The 16,014-nt window shown below is 36.1% G+C and overlaps 1 long non-coding RNA gene across 5 annotated transcripts; it reads right to left on the reverse strand.

Annotated features, from left to right (window-relative positions):
- Positions 1 to 7,603: 7,603 nt before the first annotated feature.
- LOC121230610 (uncharacterized) lies at positions 7,604 to 12,678 on the reverse strand. 5 transcript variants are annotated; one of them, XR_005928601.1, is made up of 10 exons: positions 12,367 to 12,678; positions 11,552 to 11,630; positions 10,760 to 10,867; positions 10,485 to 10,609; positions 9,440 to 9,888; positions 9,179 to 9,339; positions 8,987 to 9,091; positions 8,777 to 8,871; positions 8,397 to 8,693; positions 7,604 to 8,104 (listed from the first exon to the last, which is right to left on the reverse strand). It is a non-coding gene; the product is annotated as an uncharacterized lncRNA (long non-coding RNA). The 5 variants fall into 5 exon arrangements; XR_005928599.1 differs by lacking the exon at positions 12,367 to 12,678 and having other exon boundaries at positions 8,397 to 8,481; positions 8,604 to 8,676; positions 11,552 to 11,846; XR_005928602.1 differs by lacking the exon at positions 12,367 to 12,678 and having other exon boundaries at positions 8,397 to 8,481; positions 8,604 to 8,693; positions 11,552 to 11,846.
- Between the last annotated feature and the right edge of the window lie 3,336 nt (positions 12,679 to 16,014).

The following is a 16,014-nucleotide window of genomic DNA, read 5'->3' on the forward strand; positions in this document are numbered from 1 at the left end:
CAAGACCTTCATTAGCGCGCTGCGATAAACTTTCGAGCTTAGAAGTAAGGCCAGCACTGAGATACGAGCTGGTTGTTTATGTAGCTGTTCCACCATGCTGTATTCACTATGCTTTAGGAATTTTAAAAACTCCTTAGCCTCTTCTTCGTTAACTAGCTCATTGACAGGAAGTTCAGATTTGGTCGTTTTTTCCTTCACCCCTTCGTCCACTAGGGCTTTTCCTTTTACGGGCTGTGCTTCTCACTCGCTGTATCATAACGTCTCCCACTACGTGTATAGGAGCCCCTATCTTGGTCCTCTTTTAAAGTGTCGACCAGGCTTTCCTTCTCCGGAATTGTCACATTACAATCATAATTCCATGGGACCCTTTTGCTATCTTTGTAAGGGAAGATTGCAGGTCTTTGGATTAGGACCCTTGGTGGTAGTTGAACTCTAGCTTCATTATTTTTGGGTCTCAATATGATAACCACGGGGTAGTTAACTGTTTGATTTTGTACCGTTGACTCTCCCTCCGACGCACATATGTCTCCCTCTACGGGGTTTTTAGTCTCTTCATAGAATTCCATTTCCTTATTGTTCATCATGTTCTGCAGTGGGGCTCTGAACTCCACACACTCTTGGATTTCATGCCCCACCTTATTGTGGAACTCGCAGTAGTTCCTCTCTTCTTTGGATTCTCTTCCTAAATCCAACGCGATCAAACCTCTCATGACCATCTCCCTTCACACTTGTCTCAACGGAGTCCTGACTTTCGCAACCTCACACTTAATCTTCTTGTTTTTGCCTTCGCTTATCCCGTTCACTCCTTGGTCGGTGTGATTGAGGAGTGGGTTTCCTGCTACATTGGGCATGGTTGAGTCATCAAATCTCACGATTCCCACCTTAATGAGTCTTTCGACCACTTTCTTGAATACAGTGAAATTTTTGATTGAATGCCCGGTAATTCCTGCGTGGTATTCACATTGGGCATTTGTGTCATACCATTTGGGATATGGGGGCTGTAGTGACTCCAGGTAGAAAGGGGATACCACATGAGCGTTGAACAGGTTCTGGTATAGCTCCCTATACGTCATAGGTATAGGGGTGAATTGTGGCCTTTCTGTGTTCTTCCTTGCATTGGATTCAGGGCTTTGTTGATTGGTGGTCACCATTTTGGGTTGATTTACGGTAAATGATTTGGACTGCCCCTTGTTGAATGTGCTCGTGTTGTTCACTTCATTATCCCTTTTCCTTGGGACTGACTTCTTAGCACTCTCTCCTAATTCTATCTTGCCGCTCCTTACAACATTTTCAATCATTTCTCCCGTCATCACTATGTCAAAGAAGCTCTTGGTGGCGCTTTCTAACATATGAGTGATAAAAGGGGCTTTTAAGGTGTTAATAAAGAGCATTGTTGTCTCTTTTTCTAGAAGTGGCGGCTGAACTTGTATGGCCACCTCTCTCCACCTTTGTGCATACTGTTTGAAACTTTTATTTGACTTTTTTTCCATATTCTGGAGAGTGATCCTTTCGAGGGTCATGTCCGTCACATGATTGTATTGCTTCATAAAGGCCTGAACCAGGTCCTTCTATGAGTTAATCTTGGCTCGACTCAGTTGGTTGTACCACTTAGACGCCGCTCCAACCAGACTATCTTGAAAGTAGTGGATTAGTAGCTTGTCATTGTTAACATATCCTGTCATTCGTCTGCAAAACATGGTGATGTGGGATTCAGGGCAGCTTGTTCCATTGTATTTCTTAAATTCAGGCATTTTGAATTTAGGGGGAATGACTAAATCTGGGACCAGGCTCAGATCCTTGGCATCAATCCCTTGATGATGATCCGCGCTCTCCATGACTTTGAATTTCTCTTCAAGCCATCTACACCATTTTTCTAATTGTTTTTGCGAATCCATCCTTGCTTTTTTCTCTTCAGCCACTTCATCCAAGTCGAGAACAGGTGGATAGTTCGAGTTGTTGACAAAGTTAGAGCCTGAGCCGGTTTGGAAGTTTATCGGAATTGAAGCTCCGGCCTGAACTTGCTGGGGCATGATTGTGACCGATAGTTTTTGTAGGTTAATCTCGGGCTTCATCGGTATATGTATTGGAGTAAAGCCAGGGGGTATTGGAGATCTTCATTGATTTCCTCAACTTGGTCCATGGAGCCCTTTCCCTTATCTATTCCTCTCAATAGTAATTTGGATAACTGGGACATCATCTCTCTCTGAGACTCCATCATTTGCTCTTTCATCTCTCGTTGAATTTTGGCTAGCTGCTCTTCCATCTGGGACTACATTTGTTCTTACATGTCCTTTTGCATTTGCTCCAATTTCTCGAGTTTCTTATCCATTGATTTTTTTTTGTACCGTAGGGGTGCGTGGTTGGTTGGTTTTCGTTGGTTTCCAGGTTACTGAAATAAGTTTTAATTAATTAGAAAACTCTTATGGCCTTTAATGCATGATGATATAATGTAATGCAAATGTATGAATGCAAAGAAGGCATCAATTTTGATTCAATTACCTTTAGAAAATTTCACTTTGAAAATAAAATCTTTTACATAAAGTCGAGTTACAGATAACATCTCGCTCTAACACTCAAAGTCCTAATTTTTCTAAGCAACGAGGCCAGCTCTTGTCCGCAGTCTGACTCCAACTCATACTTCACGCTTAGTGTGTCCGTCTGAACCGCTAAAGTTTGCAAGTAGTCTGCTACTTCCCGAATTTGGGTTATGGCTTCCCCCATAAGGTAATCTCTGTTTCTGACTTGGTCTTGTGCATGGCGAAGCTGCTCTTTCCAACGATCCTCGTTTGCCTCGAAAAATTGGATCCGTATCTCGCAGTTCTGCAGTGACGCTTCTAACTCTTCTATCCTTCCTTTCATTTCTTCTATCTTGCTCAAGCTTGCCCTCAACTCTATTGCGGTGTTGCGGTTTCGATACTGATGCAGAGACTTCTCAAGTTCTGCCACTCTAGCACTTAATTCCCCTTGCTCATTTCTACTTACCGACAGACTTTTCTACAAATCTTCGTTTCGTGATTGAGCTTCTCAAAATTTTCTTTCCCATTGATCGGTATTGGCTTTTTCTTCTCGAATTTCGTGGCGCCATTGTTCGGAAGTCTTACCTAAACCCGCAGTCCTCATAGATAGGCGCAACTTCTTGTAGTCTGTCTTCAAGCTGTTTAGGTCTTCTTCGGCCTTAGTTTTTCCTTTTCTCCATTTCTCAGCCTCTGACCTCTGAGCATCAGTGTCTAACCTTGGATGCATCTTCTTTTCTTCTAACTGTTCGATCTTCTTCCCGAGCTCCGAATTCTTCTTTTCGAAATCTTGCCTTATAATTTCCAATTCTGATGGGGCGACATGTAATTGTTCCCTGATAGGTCGAGCATTCTCCAAGCTGAGCCTAGGAATATTATCATTAATCCTCTTCTTAAACCACTCGCTATACTCGGGCGTTAGCATGGAACCGACGGCTAACCTCTTCATCCAACAAGTTTGCTTCCAAGCATCCGATAACTCCCGAACTCTCTTCTTATAATAAGCACCTTTAAATGAGAATTCACTCTGAGCAAGCCCATAGGTCGTGGGTACAAACTGCCTCGACTTATATTGCCTCAAGGCTAACAGTGGAGTATACCCGGTAGCTCCCCAAATTCCTAACAATGGCTCCCAATCAAAGTTACCACATCGGTATATGATCTCGTCAGGAACCATCCAATAAGCTCTCCACTCGATATCCCCCACCTTGAGGTTCTGAAGAATGTCCATCCACTTCTCCTCTGAGATATCCTCTCTCCTCTATATAGCTGCTTCTTTTAATGAGAAATAACCCTCGGAGAAGACTCGATAGGAAACTTTTTCTACCTTCTAAAAGTGCCCGTGGAACCATGCCATCAATAATTGTGCACATCCAATAAATCGCCCATTGCCTGTCTTCCGACATGAGCTCAAAGATCTGAACGTGTCTGCCAATATTGCCAGTACCGGTGTGATTCCCTTTTCAAGGCAATCAAACAAGTCAATGACTGCCTCGTCCACGTGTCTCAAAGCCTTAGGAAAGATCACTAATCCATAGATTCTTAAGGCAAATATATCAACCCTCTTTCTTTCATCTGGATGTGTCAAGATCAAATCTTACGAATTCTCCCAAGGGATACATTTGCTATCTCCTTTTTGCTGAATCCGAGTAGTGACCCAAGGCTCGTTCATCCTAGAAATGCTCATCAGTTTCTTCACGAAAGTCTGACTACTAAAAACCCGAGCATAAGTCTTCCGGACTTGAATTTTGGGACACCTGAGCAAAATAGTGTATTCCTCCATGGTAGGTACCAAATCCGTTTCTCCAAACATGAAACACTTGTACGCAGAATTCCAAAACTATACCAAGGCTCGGAACAAATTCTTATCCACTCTAATGTCTAGCAGGTAGGATACGTCACCATAATTTTGGTAAAACAATTGCTTGATTCCTTCATTCCAACTAGCCCAAATGTCTCTCAATTCTTGCAGCTCGTTCTATACTACATTGACGCGAGTGAAATCTTGCAGCTTCGATACATACCCTTCTGCCAAGCTATCCCCTCTCTCTGATTACAGCCTCTCCGACCATGCACGAACGGCCGTATTATCCTCGACTTTACTAAGAAATTCATTCTCCATGTCAAATTTTCTAACTTAGTAATTGAATACGGATTAACGCCTCCTTTAGTATGCAATGTTATGCAAAAAAGACAAAACAAAACAAAACACCGGTTAGTGTCAATAATAGCTATTATGACGCATATACGGGTAAGTACTAAGGCTCGGCGCGGCTTTACCCAATGATGGTTCTTAAGGTTCACTATATGCGGTTTAGTTCTAGAGATAAGGTACCCGAACCAGCAGATTCCTCAATCCTCACCCATTATAGGCTCATATAGATCGAGTTTGGCTCGGGGGGATACATTTCTCTATGACCATGCGGAGATGAAAATCTCACGAAATCATAGGTACGGATATACCCCGGAAGCAATCCACTAGCCCATGCGGAGGTGAAAACCTCACGAAAGCATAGTTTCTTACTCCCAACTTAGAAGGTGTGACCACAGTGGTCATGCAATGCCATGCAATATTATTCTATGGGACTTGAACCGAAACGAATAAAGTAAAAGGATCGTCTATTAAAAACCAAATTTTAAATTTTCAACAAAAGGACAGAAAATAATCTATTTTGCGGCTTGACTATCTTATTGTCCCCAGTGGAGTCGCCAAGCTATCGAAACCATTTTTTTATATTTCGAAGTAAAAATGATTGATCGACTTTTTGGAAAGCGAAAATGGAGTCGCCACCAATCTTTTCTTGTTTAGGTGTGATCGGATCACCTAGAAATTTGGGTTGTTTTAATAAAACATTTTGGTTTACTAAAACAATGATTTTGGTCTACGAAAATATGAGAAAATAGGCTCGGGAGTCGGTTACGTATGAGGAAGGATTAGCACCCTCGTTATGCCCAAAATTGGTACCAAATCGATTAAATAATGTCCTTTTGTCTAAAATTAAAAATGTTTTTGAAATGTGGTTCTTTTTAATAACATTTGAATAACCCGAATCCTTTGCCAAAAATCTTCTTGTTTCGACGTTCGAAAATTTATAATTCGAAAATAACAAAAGGATGCCCAACTATCTGGTCCAACGAAAAATCGATACCCAGCACAGTAGGGCATGGTTCCTCGAATTTCCAAACATTGACCATTGCCTCACCTTAGAAGATACGAGTGAAATTCCGAAGAGACATTCGATTATTTTGAACAAACGGGAGATTGCAACCCAACACGATAGGGCACTATTCCCCGAATTGCCAAACATCGAACATTTCTTTCATTTTAAAGAGTTTTTAGAAAACGTGAGTGAAATTCCAAAGGGATCTTTGATCATTTTGAACAAATGAAAAAGCGCAACCCGGCACGATAGGACACAACATTTCAAATCCTCGATACAAGATCATTTTATAATTTCCAAAACTCATGCATTTGAAATTTCAAAAGGATATTTAGTTATTTAGGTTAAACAAGAAAAATTGAAACCTAGTAAGTTAGGGTACTATTTTCTTGAATTTCCTAAATTTGAAATATTGCCTTATTTTTAATTTAAAAAAACATGGACAAAATCTCGAGAGAATATTTATTTGGTCAAACAGAAAATCGAAACCCAACACGTTAGGGCACAATTTCTCGAATTACCAAACACGAAATATTACCTCGCTTTGAAATTTTATTTTTTATTTTTTATTTTTAAAAGGGAATGATTATGGAAACAAACTTGCAACGTATTTATTCGATTCATTTGAAGCAAAGAAAATGAAATGAATAATTTCAGGCAAATAGGTTGATTTCATGCAAATAGGTTGGCAATCTCAATCATAATATAATACATGGGGATGCAAAACAAAGTAACAAATATGGAAAACATATATCAATAATATATTATACAAATTTTTGAAAAGTGCAAACATGAAAATCGAAACATGCCCAATGATAATAATCTTACCACATACACTATTTAACGTTTCTAACTAATGGTTAAATAAAAATCTATTTTAAGAAAAATATTTTAAAAGGTAATAAAAAATGTTAAAACAAATAAACTTGAAATAAACAATTTAAAGTAGGTAAATTATATATAAATATATATATACATAAACAGATAATACATGCAAAAAATTTACAATAGATTGTAAAATAAATAAAAAATAAAATAAATAATACATAAAGCATATAAAGTTTAACATATAAATGAGCTTCAAAATAAGTATTATAAGAGGAAATTTAAAGTTAGTGTTATGCAAAATAATTTAAAACCAAGATTCAAAAAATGTATATATATATATTATGTGCATAGCAATAGTAATGTGTACCTATATAAAATTTTAAAACGAATAATGTACATATTAGCAAGTTGTAACATAAATGAATTATATAAATGCAACCATGTAAGAATATACAAAAGAATATACGAATGACATACTATATAATATAAATCAATAATTATACAAAATATTTTGAAACAAGATTTACTTACCAACAATTAACAGGATACATAAAGCATAAAACTTAATATAAACATTGTATATAACAAAAATAGTAATATAGGCAAGTGTTTGAAATAAACAAAGTATAATTTAAAATTGGGGAACAAATGGTATACATAAATAGATTTAAAGGGAAAAATATAAACATGTTTGCAAGGGAATTCAAATAAGGAATTCAATTAAATTATATATATATATATATGAAATAAAGAAAATAAAATAAAATAACAAAAATGAAAAATGAACAAAGGGAATACAAGAAATTAAAATCAATTTTTTTTTTGCTTTGGATTTTTGATCTTTCTGTGAAAATACAATGTTTTTTTCTTTTTTTTTTATCCTTCATTCCCCTTTACATTTGGTTTTATGATGGCTTTTATAGCCTTGTTACAACTTTTTTTTTATTTACTATCTTTTCTTTTTACAAGTGGTCGACAAAAGAAGACTAAGGCGGCGCTTAGGGCGGCACATAGGGTGAAGAGGTTAGATTTTTTTCTTTTTCTTCATTTTTTATTTTTTATTTTGGGTTGTATTTGAGCTTGGGATATTTTAGGTTTTAATTGAATTTTAATATTTGGTCTGTGATTTTATTGTGATTTTATTGGGCCCTGGCAAAATTTGGTCATACACACACCACTACGTAGGACTGAGTGAAATCCTGCATCCTGGACTACTTTTCTGTCTCATCCCTTTTTTTTCATTTGAAAGAAAAATTTGTGGATGAGGGAGTAGCTTACCCTATTTTGTTATAAATTTTACATGAGATTACCTTTTTATCAAGAAAGTTCTGCTTCTGGAATTTTTGTACTTCCGTGTGTTACGTTAGGGCTTGAGTACTCGATACCACCATCAGATGTTGAAATGTTGGATGCTACAGATGACTCTGGAATTGAGTCGGTTGGATTTGGATGACTTTGATTCTTCAAACTCTGAAAAACGAGTGAACATTGTTGCCTGGGGGGCTCAGCAGTTTGATGCCCTTGAGCCTCTTCTGCAAGTCGCCTTAGAAGATTCATGATGGTGGGAAGAAACCTCGACGAGATAGAGATTAGCCCAGCCAGCTGGCAAGAAGGCAAACAAAGAATCTAGATCAGTTTCAAACAAGGTTATTCTGATTTAGGGCAACTAGACAATAGATCCTGATAATCTTTGGTCTCACTGACTGAAGAATGGATCATTTTCAGAAATAAAAAAACTAAGCTATAGGTCCAGGCTTTCAATTCCAAGCAAAAAAACCTAGGATTTTGATTGAATACATGCCATGTGCAAATTCACATTTGAAACAGTAAATCACAAATCAAAACTACAAGAAAATTTGGCAAAGAGACGGTGCATTTTCTCTTCCATACTCACAGTGCCATGTTGAAACTGCCCTCGAACCCACATCGCTTTTGAAAGTAAGTACACAACAAATAGACCCATTAGATAGAGAGGATTCCTGTTTGCGAGAAGCATTATGAGCACAACAATTAACATGATAGTAGAAAGTAAACCAGGAAAACCCATGCTAGTATTTTGAATTATGCTAGGAATCAGATTTCAGATATATCCAAGCTGAACCTGAGGTCTTGCCCTGTAGGTTCACCCACTGCCTTTGAGCACGGCAGTCCCCGAAGACTACTAATCCCAGCTCCTGTTAAAAGCCAGGGTCTTCATCCCTTTAACCCATCAAAAACAGAACTAAAATAGGAGGGGATGAGATGAACCATGGACTCTAGATTAGATTAAGTTACCTTAAAAGGAGCATAAATTCATTAAATCCAAGGACAACCATTGCCACAATTGCCCATGGGGGAGGTAACCAGCTGTTACTTTGCTTGTAAACCTCCTAAGAAAAAAACAAATTCATTAGAGATTGCACCTAGACAATGCCCTTGTTATGTCATCTTCCTCCAAAAGTAGCATTAGCCACAGCCAACCAACCAGAGCCTTAGATAACATACCTGCGCTGAAATAGCTTGAGTAACTGTATACTCAGTCTCTGCTTTAAACTGTCTCTACAATGACTTGCATTGAACTGGTGTGATCAGGATACTTTTTGGAGAAACCTGATGCATAAGTGACTTCTAAATGTGTATAACTTCAGCTAGATAAAGTGCATATCATATTATAAAATTAACCAACCGAACCATTACCTCCTCCCATGAACTAGAGGCAAGAGGGTCTGAAGTAGTAATACTTCTGTCCACTGAAGATACAGCAATCACAGTTTATTCCACAAGGGATGAAAACAGTAAGTTTTCAATTTCTGGTTTCCCGTCCAATCGAATGGCATAACAGACAACAAACTCAAAGACTGCAAATATAACAATAGTAAAAAGTCTCAGATCCTTGATGCAGCATGCAAAATGATGATAGACTGAAAGTAGCACTCATGACATAATCCAGAAAAATACAGCAGTACGAGCATCCTTAGTAATTGTCTTAATGTCTTCCTTTCCAGTCCAAACTCTTGGCATTGAATCATTGTCATGACTGAAGACAGTTAAGAACCTGATACAGGCAAGAAAGCCATAAATATGACAGATTATTCTCATCAATACTGCCAATCTTAAGGAATATGAAAATTAAGGTTTTCCTGCCTATCCTTCATGCGGATCAGAACTTTTCCAGCTTCTTCTCTTGCTTTCTTCTCTACCACATTTCTCGCATAATCCTTCAAATCTTGCAGCATTTTCTCAACTGTCGATTGATCTAACCCAAAACTAGAAATGGCAGCTGAAAACTCTGATAGGGCAATCTCAGTCTCACGTGTAAGAAGCTTTCTTATTGAAGCCCAGGTGTCTCTTCCGGCATTATCAAATAGAGACTCCACTGGTTCGGATAGTGATTGACCAAGTTGTTTCTGAATAACAGTAAAATGTCAACTTTTTGCTTATTTGACTAAAACAATGGTGAACAATAGAAGGAACGCCCACTGATGAAAATGTCATAAAACATTGAAATGATAACTAAGATTACACTTTTACTCCTAATGTTAGGGCCTATTTTGCTTTTAGTCCTAAATATTTGAAATTTTCTGTTTCAGTCCTAAATGTTATCAAATCATAATAACACTGTTGTTAAATGTCAAATGGATTTGACAAGGGAAAGTTGAATGGAGTTAACAGTAAACAAGTAGCAAATCATGGCATGCCAATAGCTCATCAAATGTGGCCATTAAGACATAACTTCTTAAATAAAATAAATGAATGGTCAGTCAAAAAGTGAAAGATGGAATGCCATTATTTGCCTGATGCACCCTTAATGCCATGTCAGTTTTTGTTGCCTTCTTTGGAACTTTAGGACTAACGATGCTGAAAATTGAATACATTCAGGACAGGAATAGCAAAGTTCAAAAGTTAGGGATTGAAAGTGAAAATTTCACAAACACTGAGAACCAGAAGTGTGATTATTCCTATTTAAAGAAAAAAAAGCATAATTAGCCCTAAATATAATTACCTCATAGCTAACCATCAATTCAGACAATTTTGCATCTTGAACAGATAATGCATGTGCATTAATATCACGGTGAAGTTTTTCCTTTACTTTAGAAGCATCCCAATTAGCCTGTTTGATGGCAGCATCTATAAGGAAAAAGTGAACTGTTAAAGCAGATAAACAAGTTGAACAAGACTCAGTACTTCTGGAGACCATATTATTCTTATTATAGTAATTTAGACTTGCTTTGTGTAATTCACTAGGGTAAAGTGTATGAAAAATTTCTATTACATTACCTGCACATCCTTGGTCAAATTCAAGCATACAAGACTCAGTACTTGTACAAATAGAAGCTGCAAATCCTTCTCCTTTACTCAGCATCTGTTCCAATCTTGACTTGAAATCTTCAAGTGTTTTGAAGTGAAAAGGTCCAAGCAGGTTAAGATAAGCAGGATGCACAAACAGCTCAATTCAGAAGAGTACAACAATCAGCAGAGGGAAGTTTTTTTGCAATATCAAAAAATTCAGCAAGATTACTCATATGACATAAAGTAAACCATTTGAAACCCCTACAGACACGAAAACAATCCTAAAGCTAATGAAGAAGCAAAAACTGGAAAATTCTCACTCAATCTACCTTACACAGATAGCCAGCAACATTATTATATTTAATCGCTAATGCATATGAGGCCTTACAAGGCTTATATGTCAGAAGTTTAAAACATTATGTTTAACTGAAAATGCATGTCTAATAGGTCTTATAATTATTTAAGTTTTACAATACTTGGAACATGTATAAGGCCCTTCAACCATCGTTATGTTTCAAACAGAAAACTGCTTATATTAGCTGGACATTGTTACACATCCATCCTCGATGATACTTTAAATTCACGATGAAAAAGGCACTAGGACTCCAGTTTCAATTCCCTAGATCAACATAACTTCAACCACCTCCATTAACAAACAAAATTAATTGGTAAAAGCCACAAACTGCTTGGAATAAAAAATTAAAAGTTCAAAAATGAACTAGATGCACAATCTACTTTTTCAAACAAAATAAAATCATGATGATGATATGTAGTGCTTACATCTAAAGCTTTTGATTCCAGTTGTTTCCGCTTTGCATTTCTTACACCATGATCGAAGTAGAATGTCTCTATGTCATATCTATCACGAAAGAATTTGAAGTGTACAAGAAAGATTATGAACTGAAGGAAAAATAAAAGAAGTTCAATATGAATCATAAATTTATGAAATCATTAATTAAATATACAAATAAGAACCACCCATTGAAGTTTGTGGATTCAAGAAACCAAAGGCTAATAGCACAATGTGTACACAGAAAGTCATAGTAATTACAACAGATCTTTTCTCAAAGATTATCCTTTTGCATGCTGCTAAGTAGTTTATCCCACATCTGTTAAGTATTGGGTTTTGTTTGGCCTTATATAAAAGTTGGGCCCCTCCACCGAAAAACAAATGGCTTTAGGTAGGATACTTAAGAGGATACCAAAACCTAATCTCTGTTATGCTGTTCCTCCTACCTAACCCTATAAGGTTGACAAAGGTAGCTATTTAACGTAAAGACCTTTTGAGCTACATGTGAGGGGAGTGTTAAGTGGTGTTATCCGCATCTTAGTATTGGGTTTCGTATGGTCTCATATTAAAGTTGAGCTCCTCCACTTGTAAACAGTTGGTTTTAGGTTGGATGATTAATACATACAATTCAAAGCATCAAACAACAATACATGCCTAAAGTAGGTTTCTAGGATAGAGCTCAGCCTTCTCCCAAAACCAAACACTGGTCCACTTTGAACAACTTCTTCCAATGCTAGCAATCCTACTCAAAATTTACTAACCATTACTAAAATGGAGCATTCAATCAAGCAAAGTAAAAATGTACCTCATTAGAGGATAAGTGATGGAGTTTCTCATTTGCAATCTCTTCACAACGCACTATGGCAACCATTACTTGATGACAATGATGGAAAGACATTAATTATATGATAAGGAAAGAAACACTATTCAGATAGAAAGATAAGGATGAAGAGATAACCTTGTGAGCAAGAAGATCAAGATCCTTGTTCTCTTTTATAACTCTCCATGTCTGTTGTGCACTAAAAGAGAATCCGGCGGCAGGGACAACACCCTGTCTATCACCAGCAAATCCTCCCAGAAAAATAGATTTGAAAAAGTGCTACCTTAGTTGAGCAACCTGCATGAGAGAAATTTAAATGCTAGTTTAGCATCAAGGGCCAGGATTCTACTCACTCTCCCTCCCCTCCCCTCCCCTCCCCTCCCTCCCCTCCCCTTCATGCCTTCTTCAATGTACCAAAAGGATAAAAAAATGGATCATGATGCCCAAAGCCAAGTATTTGGATAAACAAAGTAATACGAAAAGAGTTAAAAGCAGTATCCAAAAGTCAATCATACCTAAAATTTTGAAGCATAATAAACTTCAGTAACAAGAGAGAGAGATTACCTGCTCTTTGAACAAATCCTCTTTTTCTTTAAAGCTTGATAAAGCAGTGACCTCCACCTTCATGTAAAAGTTCAAATGGTAACCAATGCTTATAATAACTATGAACGACATAGAACTGAAATGCAAAGGTGATTAGGAAACAGGAAAATGGATATCTACTTACATTAAAGAATTCACTGAGGGGAGTATCTTTATGGGACTTAGGTTTACTAACTGCATTCCATATCTGCAGTAATACACACCAATTAAAATGTTGAAAAAAAACAGATAGAAAGACAAAGTGAGAGAGATCAAGTGGGTAGAAAGGAGGAAAATAGAGAAACCCATACGAATGTTACTGTCGAAACCATTTTTTTATTTTGAAAAACGAGGGTCGACACATTGTAAAATATTTTGTTTTATTAAAACATCAATTTTGGCCTACGAAATTTAAGAAAACAGGTTCAGGAGTTAGTTACGTATGAAGAAGGATTAGCACTCTCGTAACACCCAAAATTGGTACCTAATTGATTAACTTATGTCTTAATGTCAAAAATTTGAAAAGATTTTAAAATACGATCCTTTTTATTTAAAAGAAAACTTGAATAAATCGAATTGGATGATGCTAAGACTTCTTATTTCGAAGAAATAAAATGTCACACTCAGTGAGTTAGGACACGACATTTGAAACCTTTGAAAATAAGATTGTCTTTTGTTTCTTAGAAATTCTTACCTCGAGACAACAAGATGTCACATCCAGTAAGTTAGGACACAACATCTCGAATTCTCGAGAATAAGCTTTTTATTTGAAACTCATGAGTTTCAATTTTAAAAGGGTATACGGTTAATTAGATCAAACGAAGAAACCGAAACTCAGTACGTTAGAGCACAATTTCTCGAATTTTCAAATACGAAATATTACCTTTATTTTAAAACAAAATTTCATGAATCAAGTGAAGGTTAATGTAATGCAATTTGATGAAAAAAAGTACGATACTAAAATGCATACTAGAATAACAAATGCGTAATGCGAATGGTAATAACAATGAGGAAAATAAAATGGAGTAAAGAAATAAAACAACGAAACTATAAAAAGAAAAAAAATAGGTAAAAACTAAAAAAAACCAAAAAAATAATAGAACGTGGAAATAAACCAATAAATAGATGCTTTGTAAAATAGCTTAAATAATAATAATAATAATAATGATAATGATAATGATAATATTAATATAAATAATAAGTAATCTAAAACTTAAAAGGATTAGGTAAATGAATAATAAGATAATCATAAAAATATCTAAAAGTAAGGATAATGATAATAAGTAAGTAAGTAAACAAAAAAAAATGATGTAATATATAACATGCAAAAGTATTAAAAATAAATAAATAATTATATATATATAATGGAATAATAATAATGAGGGCCAAAAACATAACAATGAACTAAACAAAATAATAAAAGGGAATAGTAAATGAAATAACAAAAAATACTATTAAAAATTTAATTAAAAATTTAAAGTAGGCTGAATAAGAAAAAAATATTAAGTAAAATGGTTTTAAAAAAATAATAATAATAATTATAAATAATAATAATAATAGTAATAAAAAGGTAAAAATAATAAAATAATAAAAATACTATTACGTTACTACTAATAATAATAAAAAAAGAAAACAATAATATTATATAGAATAATAGTAAAAGTAATAAATAATAATAATAATAATAGTAATAAAAAATAATAATAATAATATAATAACAATAATAAAAATAACATTCTCCTCCTCCCTTCTAAATCATCGGTCCGGCCTTGCTCCGGTCACCGAACCTCCACACGCCGCCGTCGGCGCCACCATACACAGTGGCCGGGCCTCAAAAAAAACTTTTTTCGGAAATTTTAAAATGGGAAAGCTTCTTCTCCTTTATTTTTACTTTCGTATGTAAAATAAACAAAATAAAATTGAAAGATAAAATAAAATAAACAAAGAACTTAAAACGAGAATAGACGAAAAAACACCTCTTTTGCTTTGATTTTTGATTAATCTCGTGTATTTCTTGTATTGAAAGTCTCTATTTGAATCTCTCTCCTTTTTTCTCCAAAAAAAAAACTCATTTACAATAGTTTTGAATGGCTTTTATAGTCAAATTTTACAACTAATTGCCTCTTTCTTTTTGCAGACAAGTGGGGTGATGGAATTAGTGGGGTGGTTTAATAGTTGGTTTAGTGGGGTGTTAATTGGATTATTAATTTATTTGGTGTTTAGAGCTCTGCTTGTTGGGCCCGGGCAAAATTTGGGCTCTATAGCTACCCCTCTTTGCTCGTTGTCATGTAACGAGAACGAAGCAAAAACTTTAAAAGGGCCAATTTTGCCTAGTCTTGCCGAGTCTTGATTTCTTTTGTGCTTCTTTTCTTCAAGCAGGCTTGTTCCAAACCACTGCATCTTCAGGAGTGTAGGAATTGGTGCTTCGATCTGCTCCAATGTTATTTCAAGGAGAAGAGATTTGTAGCTTCGATATACTCCGCTACTGCTGAGAGAGATAAGATCTACAATCTCCGGCCTGTTCACTGCTACTCAAAGAGATAAGGCTAGTCACTTACATCTGCTTTCCTACTACCCCGGTAAAATAAGATTCGCCGTCTTTGATTTGCTCTACTACTGCTTAGGGAGATAAGATCTGTAATCTTCAGCCTGCTCCAATGCTGCTCAAGGAGATAAGGCTGGTGGCTTAAATCTGCTTCCCTACTACCTCGGGAATATAAGATTCGTTGTCTTTGATCTACTCCACTACTACTTAGGGAGATAAGACCTACAATCTTCAGCCTGCTCACTGTTGCTCAGAGAGATAAGGCTAGTGGCTTAAATTTGCTTCCCTACTACCTCGGGAAGATAAGATTCACCGTCTTCGATCTGCTGCACTACTGCTTAGGGAGATAAGATCTGTAATCTTCAGTTTGCTCCACTGCTGCTTAAGGAGATCAGGCTGGTGGCTTAAATCTGCTCCATTGTCGCTATATGGAGATAAGATTTGCCGTCTTCGATCTGTTCCACTACTGCTTAGGGAGATAAGATTTGTAATTTTCAGTCTGCTCT

Source organism: Gossypium hirsutum, chromosome A06, assembly GCF_007990345.1.
Source record: "Gossypium hirsutum isolate 1008001.06 chromosome A06, Gossypium_hirsutum_v2.1, whole genome shotgun sequence".
In the NCBI taxonomy this organism is placed as follows: Eukaryota; Viridiplantae; Streptophyta; class Magnoliopsida; order Malvales; family Malvaceae; genus Gossypium; species Gossypium hirsutum.